A 12,305-nucleotide genomic window follows, 5' to 3' on the forward strand; every position below is an offset into this window, starting at 1 on the left:
GTCCACCTCATTCTGTACTCCTCAACCTCATTCTGTAATCCTCCACATCATTCTATATCCCTCCACCTCATTCTGTATCCCTCCACCTCATTCTGTATCCCTCCACCTCATTCTGTATCCCTCCACCTCTTTCTATATCCCTCCACATCATTCTTTATCCCGTTACCTCATCCTGTACTCCTCCACCTCATTCTATTACTTTCCACCTCATTCTATAACCTTCCACCCTCTTCTGCAACCTACCAGCACTGGCGAGGGGTAGACTAAAAATAAACAGCTATTCCCATACTATTCCCATACCTTCTGAATACACTGAACACCTGCCCTTTGATTCTATCCTTCTATCAGTCCCATAGGAACACTTTCTAAGCCTCAAAATAACCTAGTATGATATCTAGTCTCTAATAATCCCATCCCTAACACCTAAGTTCCTCTAACCTTTTTAAGAAGGGAACTCTGTATTTAGTCCTGGTACCAACATACTGTATAATTTAGTTCAGGACAGCCCTCTACTTCAGCCTGTAGTCCACCGTGTTCATGTTCAGAGGAGCCTGAGACAACACCTCTACCACTATCACAACAACCACATCCACCACCACCACCATCATTACCACCACCACCAACAACAACAATGATTCATAGTGAAGGGGTTGAAGGAGACTTTCGAAATACTTAAGGTGGGTCTTCAGATCTCAACCTCGTCTGACCTTTAAATGTCATGGATTTGGAATAAAAAGTTTCATACGTATAACTCCAAAATCATTTATAAACTCACGTACCGACAGTGTAAAAGTAAAAATAAAAACTATTCAATATCCTTATAGGTAGGAGGTGACTATCATCATCCCATGGGTATACTATCATGTGCAAAGTGTTGTGACCAAGAGACTCGTAACTGGCCTTACACAACACTCCCAGGCGGGGAACTCAACCACATATGCACAAAGTCCAGGCTAAGAGTACTACACAAAAGTTACATATCTCTTCAACACGGCTACAACCTATTCCCCGGGGACTGAGAAAAAGAATGCCACCTATGTTCTCCCTCCCTGTAGTAAGGGCGACTAAAAGGGGTGGAAGAAGGAAGGGGGGGCGAAAACCCTCTCCTCCTTGTAGGATACCGTCAAGTTTTAAAAAAGAAGAAAAACACGAGAAAAATCAATATGGTTCCTTCCAAAAAACGCCTCGTATACCGTTGCCTCACTTTACACGACGACTCAATCCACTGACACACCTGATCTCCCAACATCCAGCTCGCGTTACCGTTAAATTTCGTTCTAGCGGTTAAAGTTACGTTATGGGAGACGTTATGGCCACGCAGCATCGTCTGAAAATAGCGAAGGAATCACTGGGATGCTTTTCGGTGCTTTACCTGGCCTCTCGTATAGCGATAGAGTCTGGATTTGCACTTTTCTCTACAAGGCGACCCGGAGTTAAAGGACGAGACGCCATGTTTGTTTACATTCGGGGCTGGGATAGCAGGCGTAAATTTTGTTGTGCCTAATGTGCGTGAGATTTTTTTATGTGTTTATCTTACACCTTCAGTCCGACGACGCCCTATATATATTATTCTTTCTACCTCCAGACAATTTTATTTAGTTCAAGAAAGACTATAATTAATCCATGACATAATTATAACCATTAATTTTACTCCCTCACTTTAAGGCGTCCATCCAAACGTGAATCAGTTCGTCTGGAGTTGAAAAGAATGAATAATGAGAGTCCAAACATTGCACAACGAAGCCAGAATGAATAATGACGTGAATAATAGCGTGAATAATTATAGATAAGTGACGAAAGCAGAACTGGTCAGGTGAGTTGCTTATCACAGAACTGGTTAAGATGCTTTATAATTATATCCACTGGACCCGTTCTTCCCTGCAATTCTTCCGGCCAAGCAAGATTAGCTTCAGAAAAAGAAAGAAGGAAAGTAAGAAAGAAAATAGAAGGAAAAAGAAATAGAGAAAAAAGAAAGAAAAATGAAAGAAAACGAAAGGAAGAAAGTAGTAAAGAAAGAAAGAAAGTAGGAAAGTAAGAAAGAAAGAAAAGAAAGAAAGAAAAGATAGGAAGAAAGAAAAAAAACTCCACTCCTTTTACCTTAACATGGCAAAATTCTCGAAATGAAGAAGAGATTTTTTTTTTTTCAATCAAGGTAAATGTTCCAATTAACCTTTTTTTTTACCACTGTGATCGGCGAACTTCATTAATTTTTTATTTATTTATTTACTGATTTATTTATTTTTAGCCTAACTCCTAACGCTTTTATTCACCTGAGGAAAGGTGGTCTCGCTCAGAATTTTATCTTTTCTAAAATGACGAGGGCTTCTGTTTCTTTATTACCATTATTATTATTATTATTATTATTATCATCATTATTATTATTATTATTATTGTTTTTACCGAGATAATTTATTTCATTTCATAGCAAAACCCCTCACCCCCCGACACTCAAGGCTACATCTATTCTCTAGTTCGTATCGTCGCTCATTAGGTGAATTAATCCTTTGTGGGGAAAATAATAAGCTCAAAAAAATCCATCAAGAGCAGACACACAAAATAATATCATGCCGAAAAAAAATTCATAAAAAAAAATCAAGATAATATAGTAAAAAAGAAAAATAATACGAAACCAAAAAAATATATACGTCAAAATCATACACAAAAAAATCCGTCACGACCATACTGAAAAAAAAAAAAAAATCAGCCAAGAGCATACTGGAAACTGAAAAAAAAAAAAATCCTTAAAGACAATACTGGAAAATGAAAAAAAAAATCCGTCAAGACTATACTGGAAAATGAAAAAAAAATCCGTAAAGACAATACTGAAAAAAAAAAGTCAAGACCATACTGGAAAATGAAAAAAAAAAATCCTTAAAGACAATACTGGAAAATGAAAAAAAAAAAATCCGTGAAGACCATACTGGAAAATGAAATAAAAAATCCGTCAACATCACACTGGAAAACGAAAACAAAAAAAAATCCGTCAAGACCATACTGGAAAATGAAAAAAAAAAAAAAATCCACCAAGACCATACCAAAAATTTAAAAAATCCTAAAAAAATATCGGAAAAATGAAAAATCCGTCTAGAACATACCAGAAAAAAACAAAGAAAAAAAATCCGTGAAGAACATACCCCCCAAAAAAATCCTTCAAGAAATATCGAAAAAAAAATATCCTTTAAAAATATACCAAAAAGAAAAAAAAAGAACATATACCCCCCTAAAAAAAAAATCTCCCAAAAACGTACCGAAAAAAGGAAGAGAAAAAAAAATCCATCAAGAACATAAAACCAAAAAAATAAATAAATAAATAAAAAATAAAATGATCATAACGAAAAAGAAAAATTACGAAAAAAATATATCCATAAGAAAAAAAAAAAATCCGTGAAAAATAAAGTAAAAAAATATACCAGAAAAAGATGTAAAAAAAAAAAATCCTGGAAGGTCATGGAAAAAGGAAAATCCCTCGTAAAATAAATCCCTCCGGGTCATGGAAAAGGGAAATCCGGAATTGTGCTCGAGAGGGTTAAGAAATGAAAGTCTGACGTGTACACGGTAAGTCGTGGAAGGTCAAGGGCTCGATTCTGCTTCCGAACACATCCATTATTGGTCAGCCGCGCAAGGCAAGGTCGTGTGTGTGTGTGTGTGTGTGTGTGTGTGTGTGTGTGTGTGTGTGTGTGTGTGTGTGTGTGTGTGTGTGTGTGTCAATCGTGCAATGCAAGGTCGTGTGCGTATGTGTGTGCGTGTGTGTGTGTGTGTGTGTCAATCGTGCAATGCAAGGTCGTGTGTGTATGTGTGTGTGTGTGTGTGTGTGTGTGTGTGTGTGTGTGTGTGTGTGTGTGTGTGTGTGTGTATGTGTTTCATTGTGTGTCAATCGTGCAATACAAGGTCGTGAAAGTGGGATGGAGAAGGGGGGGGCAGGGGAAGAGATTGATAGACAGAGAGAGAGAGAGAGACAGAGACAGACAGACAGACAGAGACAGACAGACTAGGAAAAATTTGATAATGGTGTTGCTAAGGAAAAGGCAGAAGGAAAAATAAAAAAACTAAGGTAATAGGGAATGGAAGGGGTAAAGTAAGGAAGGGATGTGAAGGAGAGATGTGAGATGGAAGGGGAGAAAAGGGAGGAGAGAGAAGGAAAGGGAGAGAAAAAAAGTGAGAGAAGGAAGAGGTGAGTGGAGGAAGGTGAGAGAAGAGTGGATGGAAAGGAACTAGAAAAAGGAAGAGGAAAAAGGGAGGAAGTGTGAGGGAATGGAGTATATGGGAATGAAGGAGTGTGAGGGGATGAAGGAGTGTGAAGGAATGAAGGAGTGTGAGGGAATGAAGGAGTGTGAGGGAATGAAGGAGTGTCAGGGAATGAAGGAGTGTCAGGGAATGAAGGAGTGTGAGGGAAGGAAGGAGTGTGAGGGAATGAAGGAGTGTGAGGGAATGAAGGTGCGTGAGGGAATGAAGGAGTGTGAGGGAATGAAGGAGTGTGAGGGAATGAAGGAGTGTGAGGGAATGAAGGAGTGTGAGGGAATGAAGGAGTGTGAGGGAAGGAAGGAGTGTGAGGGAAGGAAGGAATGTGAGGGAAGGAAGGAGTGTGAGGGAATGAAGGAATGTGAGGGAAGGAAGGAGTGTGGGGGAAGGGAGAGGTATGAGATGGGCGGGGTAGGGGAGGAAGGCTTTAAAGTAGGGCGCTATGGGGGGGGGATAACGGGGAGAGGGGGAGAGGATAACGGGGAGAGGGGGAGAGGATAAAGGGATGAAGCGAGTTTGTGTGTGGGGGGAAGAAAGGGAGGTAAAGGAAAGGTACCGTATGGAAAAGGAAGGGTGCAGGGAAGGGAGGCTGAATGAAGGAAGGGGTTGGGGAAGATAATGGTTTGGGAAAGGGAGGGATGTGTGGAAGCGAAGGGTGTGGGGAAGAGAAGGGTGTGGGGAAGAGAAGGGTGTGGGGAAGAGAAGGATGTGGAGAAGAGAGGGATGTGGGGAAGAGAGGGGTGAAGAGAAGTATGAGAAGGGAGACCAAGGAGGGGGGAAATAGGGAGGAGTGGCGAGTGGGGAGATAGGAAGGGGAGTGGAGAAGTGGGGAGTGGAGCAGTGGGGAGTGGAGAAGTAGGGAGGGAGGGAGGGGAGTTGGGTGAAACAAAGGCCGTTAACACACTTCACGTAGCTGGATAATTACAGACAAATGGATGTGGTTGAAGTTTAGATAGAGAAAAGGGGAGGAGGGGACTGGGGGAAGGAGGGGGAGAAGGGGAGGGAAAGGGGGAGGGGAGAGGAGGATGACGGAAATGGGAGAGGGTGAGGGTGGAAGAGAAGGAGGGGAATGAGAAAGGAGGGAAAAGAGGAGACAGTGAGAACGGAGAGGGATGGGTGCGGAAGGGAGTGGTAGGGATGTGTAAGGAGAAACGAATGATGAACGTGTTCTATGACGGAAGAAAAGGGGAAGTAGGAAAGGGAGGGAGCGTAATGGGCAAGAGGAAAGGGATGGCAGGGAAAGAGGAAGAGGAAATAGGCTACGTGAAGCAAGGAAAGTGGTACCGACAGGGAAGATTTAGTAATGGGCTCATATTTGAAGGTCCAAGTCGGCAAGAGACACAATTCTAGTATGTGAATATAATGCTTCCACTTGTGCACATTTATGGGAGGCTCTGGAGGGGGTTCCAGTCCCACTGATTACCACTCATATAAACAAACCTACACCATACCACCGTCTACTACCACTATCTTCTGTGTCACCGTCTTTGCCTTGTATCTGTCCTTCCCTCCCTCCCTCACCATACCACTGTCTTCTGTGTTACCGTGTTTGCCATGTCCTAGCCCCCTGCACTCTCTAGCACCACTATCTTCTGTGTCACCGTCTGTGCACTGTATCTGTCCTACTAACACACTATACCACTGTCCACTACTACGTTCTTCTGTGTCACCATCTATTCCTTGTATCTATCCTCCTCTCTTCCTAATTTCCCCAGTGACTTTGCCCTTTAAGAGAAAGTGATAAGGGAGAGGGGAGGGTGGGGGAAGGAAGAGAGGAGGTTAAGAAGGGGAATGAGAGTGAAAAGAGAGAAGCAGGGAAAGGTAGAGGAACGGGTGGAAAGGGAAGGAGAAGAGATGAGATCGAGAGGGGAAGAGATGAGATCGAGAGGGGAAGGGGAGATGAGGGGAAGGGGAGATGAGGGGAAAGGGAAGGGGAAAGGGAAGAGGAAGGGTAAGGGGGAAGGGAGGCGGAGGCTTAGTGCATAAATAATGACGACAGATGCTAACAAAAGGCATGAGTAACGTGAGAGAGAGAGAGAGAGAGAGAGAGAGAGAGAGAGAGAGAGAGAGAGAGAGAGAACCAACGTACAGGAAGTGCGGTAAGAGGTCGGAGAAAGAGAGATCATCACACTTCCTTATTCCTAAACACTTTTTTTTCTCACTTCTTCACCACCCTCTCACTCACTTCCTATCAGCTAGAGAGAGAGACAGGATTTACTAGAACCTTCACGCTACTAGGAATCAGCGTGCATGATGCGTTGACTTTCCCTCTCCCACTAGTTGCAAGGTAGGCGTGGTGTTTATTGCCATACGGGCGTTAAAACACCTTAAACGCATCCTAAAACCTTACCTTAAACCAAAAAGAACTGCTTGAGATCGCCCGCTATCCAAATGAGTCCGTTCATGCGTGTTTACAGTATGTCATTGGCGTTTAGTTAGTTTCTCATACACACAGGCACTGAGTACGAGGGCAGCAACACCTCACCCTTCGGCGACCAGATATACACTGAGCTCCACGCCAGACAGACGGCACTTTAGGCCAGTTGCATGGGTTGCCAAGCTTGAGATTTTCACGCCACGGCTGGGCTAGTTGTGGAGACCAGATGGGGGATTTTTTGAAAGTCTGTGGATTTACGATAAAATATTTGCACCATAACACGGTAGTCGTTGCCATAGTGATGCATGATAAAAATAATTGCAATAAGGATGATTACAGAGAAAAATAGCCGATCAATACTATACTGAAGGCTAATTATCTTCCCTATTGGGCTAGTAGGTAAGCATCGACTGTCGGGATGGACCAAAAAATCTAGCCAACTTTTATAGCCCGAAAAGTAGCCCAATCTTAAATGCCCTCATCCTTTAATTTTAGTAAGTTCTTTATTACTCTTCATAATATTATAATTCTTTTTTAATATCTTCAACTTTAGCTTTTTTTTAAGGTTATTTTTTCTTCATAAGGAAATGCGAGTATATCGAAAACGGTAGCAAATGAACAAGGAAGATGCACGTTAATTTTCCCGCCAAAGTAGCCCATCTCAGTAACCTTAATCTTCTGTTTATTGAATAGCTAATGTATTGATGAATAATACTTGCAAGAAGAGATGTAAAAATGAATACTCACAGGAAGAGATGAAAAATGAATAATACTCGAATGAAGAGACGAAAAATGAATAATTGCTGGAGAGATGAAAAATGAATAATTATCGCAGATAGAGATGAAAAATGAATAATAGTCGAAGGAAGAGATGAAAATGAAAACAACTCGAAGGGAGAGATGAAAAATGAATAATGACATACAAGGATGATGATGATGATGATGATGATGATGACGATGAAGGAATGCAAAGGAATACAAAGGAGTACAATGGAAAGCAAACAGCAAAAGACCATATGTTCCTTTCGAGGCTGTTTGTTACAGAGTAGAGTATGACTACGAGATTTAATTCAACATGCTAAAGGATAAGGAGAGGAGGAGGAGGAGAAGTAGGAGTTGGAGGAGAAGGAGGAAGAGGAGGAGAAGGAGGAAGAGGAGGAGGAGGAGGAAAAGGAGGAGGAGAAGGAGGGAGAGGAGGAGGAGGAGGAGGAAGAGGAGGAGGAAATACAGCTAGATAAAAAAATACCCAGAGTTCACAACGATACCACATCCCAACAATGACCTTGATCTGTGGCCTTAACCTCTGATAGACACACACACACACACACACACACACACACACACACACACACACACACACGCACAATTAAAACAGCCCCACACAACATTCACTCCCCACCATCTATCATCACTATCCCTGCACGCAACCAGCCTAATACTTTTATATCCCATCAGGACAATTAATCATGTCCTAGGAAAAAAAAAAATGAAAGAAAAAAAATGAAGGTATTGATGCGGACGAGGATGAAGTGGAGAGCGGCGTGAATAATTTAGTGAATGGTGAAAAATTTGAGAGGATCTGAAACAGGAAGAAAGCTATGTAGAGTGAAGAATGGGGCACGTATTAGTCTTGCATTTATTTATTTATTTATTCATTCATCCATCCATTCATTGATTCATCCATCCACCCAACTATTCATTCATTCATTCATTCATTCATTCATCCATCCATCAATCCATCCAACTAATCATTCATCCACTTCTCCATTCATCCTTTCATCCATTCATCTTACCATTCATTCATTCATTCATTCATCCATCCATCCATCCATTCATTCATTCATTCATTCATTCATTTATTCATTCATTTATTCACCCATCCATCCATCCATTCATTCATCCATCCATCCATTCAAATAATCATTCATCCATTCTTCCATCCTTCCATTCATCCAAGCATCCTACCATCCTTCCATTCATTCATTCACTCATTCATTCATTCATCCATCTAGCCATCCATTCATCCATCCATCCATCCATTCATTCATTCATTCATTCATTCATTCACCCATCCATCCATTCATTCATTTATCCATTCATTCCCTCATTCATTCATTCATTCACCCATCCATCCATTCATTCATTCATCCATTCATTCCCTCACTCATTCATTCATTCATTCACCCATCCGTCCATTCATTCATTCATCCATTCATTCCCTCATTCATTCATTCGTTCATTCATTCTTTAGGACTTTTGCCTGACTAGGAAAGGACGTCTCATAAGGCAGATTTTAGTAGTTTGGTTATTTAATTCCTGCTGCCGCCTGATGAGAGAGAGAGAGAGAGAGAGAGAGAGAGAGAGAGAGAGAGAGAGAGAGAGAGAGAGAGAGAGAGAGAGAGAGAGAGAGTTTTAAAGATGAAGGTATGGACAGGTGTGTGTATCTCCTGTATCATGTCCTCTTTCTGTTTATTCATAGAGCAAGAGTGTGTGTGTGTGTGTGTGTGTGTGTGTGTGTGTGTGTGTGTGTGTGTGTGTGTGTGTGTGTGTTCTTATTCATGTACTGAGGAAAGATCTCTCTCTCTCTCTGTCTCTGTCTCTCTCTCTTTCTCAGCAATCACCACAGTTTCCTCTCCTTTAATAGCCCTTTCACGACCCTGAATGGTCTCTTGTTTACTGCTTGAGTTTTGCTTTGTTTATGAGTTGATTGCTTTCTTAAATGGTAGTTATGGAAGGTTCTCTCTCTCTCTCTCCCTCTCTCTCTTTCTCTCTCTCTCTCACACACACACACACACACACACACACACACACACACACACACACACACACACACACACACACACACACATACACACACACACAAAACCACCACCAACCAAGAAAAAACAAGACCCTCCAAATCAAAAGAAAATGAAGAAAAAAATTATCCAGTAAGCAAAGACAATCAGATGGTAAACAAAAAAACAGCTAGTAAACAAGAAACAAGCAACTGGTAAACAAGAAAATCAAGAAACTAAACAACATCGACGAAATCAACCCTCGAAAACAACAAAGAAATAAGAAAATCAAGTTGACAAGAAAAAAAATCAACTAGCAAAAATGAGACAGTCCGTTAGTATACAAGAAATAAATTGGTAAACAAGAGACAATCAAGAAATAATCAAGGAACAAACAATACAGCCATGGGAGGCGGGTGTGGGCTATGAAGGAAGCGGGAACTGTGAGATTACCTGCGAAAATTGGGGTGGAATGAGAGAGAGAGAGAGAGAGAGAGAGAGAGAGAGAGAGGGTGGGAAGTTACAAGGACAAGTAGTACCTCAAAAGGCTTTACGACCCGCACTGAGGAGGGACCATGAATGAAGTTACGGGGTATACGCTGCTACTGTATGGACAGATAGATACAGATAAAAGATAGATAGATAGATAGATAGATAGATAGATAGACAGATAGGTAGATAGATAGATAAAGAGAGAGAGAGAGAGAGAGAGAGAGAGAGAGAGAGAGAGAGAGAGAGAGAGAGAGAGCACTCAACCCTACCACACCACCACCACAACAATCGTAATGAGGCAGCACCAGTCTACCGTGCTTCCTACCTCATTACTCCCTGCCACACTACGCACAGGTGAGGCAGGGGTAGGCCGGGTGAGGCAGGGGGAGGGGAGGGGAGGCAGGGGTTGAGAGCGAATGTGGGAGGAAGAGTAGAGAGGAAGAGGAGGAGAGGCAGGATGAGAGAGACAGGGAGAGGTCAAGATAGAGAGAAGGAAAGGTTAGAGACGAGGTAGTGTAAGGCAGAGAAAAGGAAAAGAGAGAGAGTAAGGCAGAGTGAAGATAGGTAGGCTAGGGCAGGGTGAGGGAGGGCAGAACAAGGTTAAGGCAGGGAGAAGACACGTAGGGGAATGCAGGGTAGCAAGGTAAAGGTAGTTAGGGTGAGGCAGGATTAGGCAGGCTGAGGGGAGGCACAACAAGTTTAGGGCAGGGTGAAAATAAGTAGGGCAGGGCAGGATGAAGGGTGTGGCAGGGGGGGGGAGACAGAAAAGGGAGAGGCAGAGAGAAAGGCAGAGAAAAGAAAGCTAAAGAAAGGACGAAGAGAGTCAGACAAGCAATAAAGAAAATGAGAGAGTTTCAGAGTTTTGTTAAGTTTTACGTGTTTGGGTCAGTGTAAAAAGAAAAAAAAAACTTTATGCCGTGTTTTTATTGCTGTTCAGTGTGTTTTATTTCTAGTGCTGTGAGCTTTCTGTGTTTTACTGTTTTCACGTTGCTGGATGTGGGTGTTTTATGTTTGTTGTGTTTATGATATGATTTATGGGTGATCTGTTTTGTGTTTTTATGCTGTTAGAAGCTGCAGAAACGGTGTGTGTGTGTGTGTGTGTGTGTGTGTGTGTGTGTGTGTGTGTGTGTGTGTGTGTGTGTGTGTGTGTGTGTGTGTGTGTGTGTGTGTGTGTGTGTGTGTGTGTGTGTGTGTGTGTGTGTGTGTGTGTGTGTGTGTGTGTGTGTGTGTGTGTGTGTGTGTGTGTGTGTGTGTTTAGGGGGAGGTGGAGACCCAGGATGAGACAGAGGTATGGAGTGAAGAAAGAGATGTGATAGGAAGATGTAAAGTTACAGAGAGGACAGACTAATGAAGAAAGACGGGGGGACATGGAGGCGATTTGTAGGCTTGAGTCTCCTTGGTTACTAGCCAAATCAACCCTCCAATCTAACTACACCTGGTTGTAAATTAAACTGAGAGGGGTTAGGGATCTTTGTCAGGTATGAGGAAATACTTTATAATGCCTCACTTATACTTCATTCTTGCACCTAATACACTCATACTTCCCAGCCTAATACCTTATACCTCAAAGCCTTATATTTTTACACCTCTATCTCACACACTGGCATTCTTGCACCTAATACGCTCATACTTCCCAGCCTAATACCTTATACCTCAAAGCCCTTATATTTTTACATCTATATCTCACACACTGGCATTCTTACTCCTCACACTACCATACCTCATACTCAGCCTAATACCTTTTACTCATCAAGCCACGTCTAAAGCTATGTAATTCATATACTTCACACACACATACATACAAACACATATTACACACACACACACACACACACACACACACACACACACACACACACACACACACACATATCGACAGGTAGAAAGATGGGTGGGTGGTGTGAGATGAAGTGTTTAAGTGACCCACATCCTCACGCGGCCTGACTGACTGCTGTGGTAAATAAGGTACACACACACACACACACACACACACACACACACACACACACACACACACACACACACACACACACACACACACACACACACACACACACACACATCAATATTTAAGGGAATGGTATAGCTGGAACTCTTAACCTGCTTTCTGCTTAATATTGTCGACACTCATGCCTTTCCTAGACAATCATTCCTTTCCTAGAGGCCTTAAAGTCCTTGTTTTCATACCACCTCATGCCACCACTTGAGTACAGATAGACAAAGACAAACAGACAGACAAAGAAAAAAAATCATGACCTTACACCCTGGGTAAGAGTGAGCAATGAAAATTACAAAAGTATGTGTGTGTGTGTGTGTGTGTGTGTGAGAGAGAGAGAAAGAGAGAGAGAGAGAGAGAGAGAGAGAGAGAGAGAGAGAGAGAGAGATGACTGGCAGGCACTGAACCACCTATCACCACTAAT

The 12,305-nt window shown here is 42.2% G+C and overlaps 1 protein-coding gene across 4 annotated transcripts in view; it reads right to left on the reverse strand.

Moving 5' to 3' along the window:
* LOC145402539 (sodium/calcium exchanger 2-like) overlaps positions 1-6,726 on the reverse strand; it is a 172,222-nt gene extending 165,496 nt beyond the window's left edge. For all 4 annotated transcript variants that reach the window (XM_080274538.1, XM_080274537.1, XM_080274540.1 and 1 more), the window contains exon 1: positions 6,590-6,726. The gene's annotated coding sequence lies outside the window, so the exon portion shown is untranslated. The remainder of the gene's footprint in view (positions 1-6,589) is intronic.
* Positions 6,727-12,305: the final 5,579 nt, after the last annotated feature.

Source organism: Coenobita brevimanus, chromosome 58, assembly GCF_032717465.1.
Source record: "Coenobita brevimanus isolate Jiangsu-jjx chromosome 58, ASM3271746v2, whole genome shotgun sequence".
Taxonomy (NCBI): domain Eukaryota; kingdom Metazoa; phylum Arthropoda; class Malacostraca; order Decapoda; family Coenobitidae; genus Coenobita; species Coenobita brevimanus.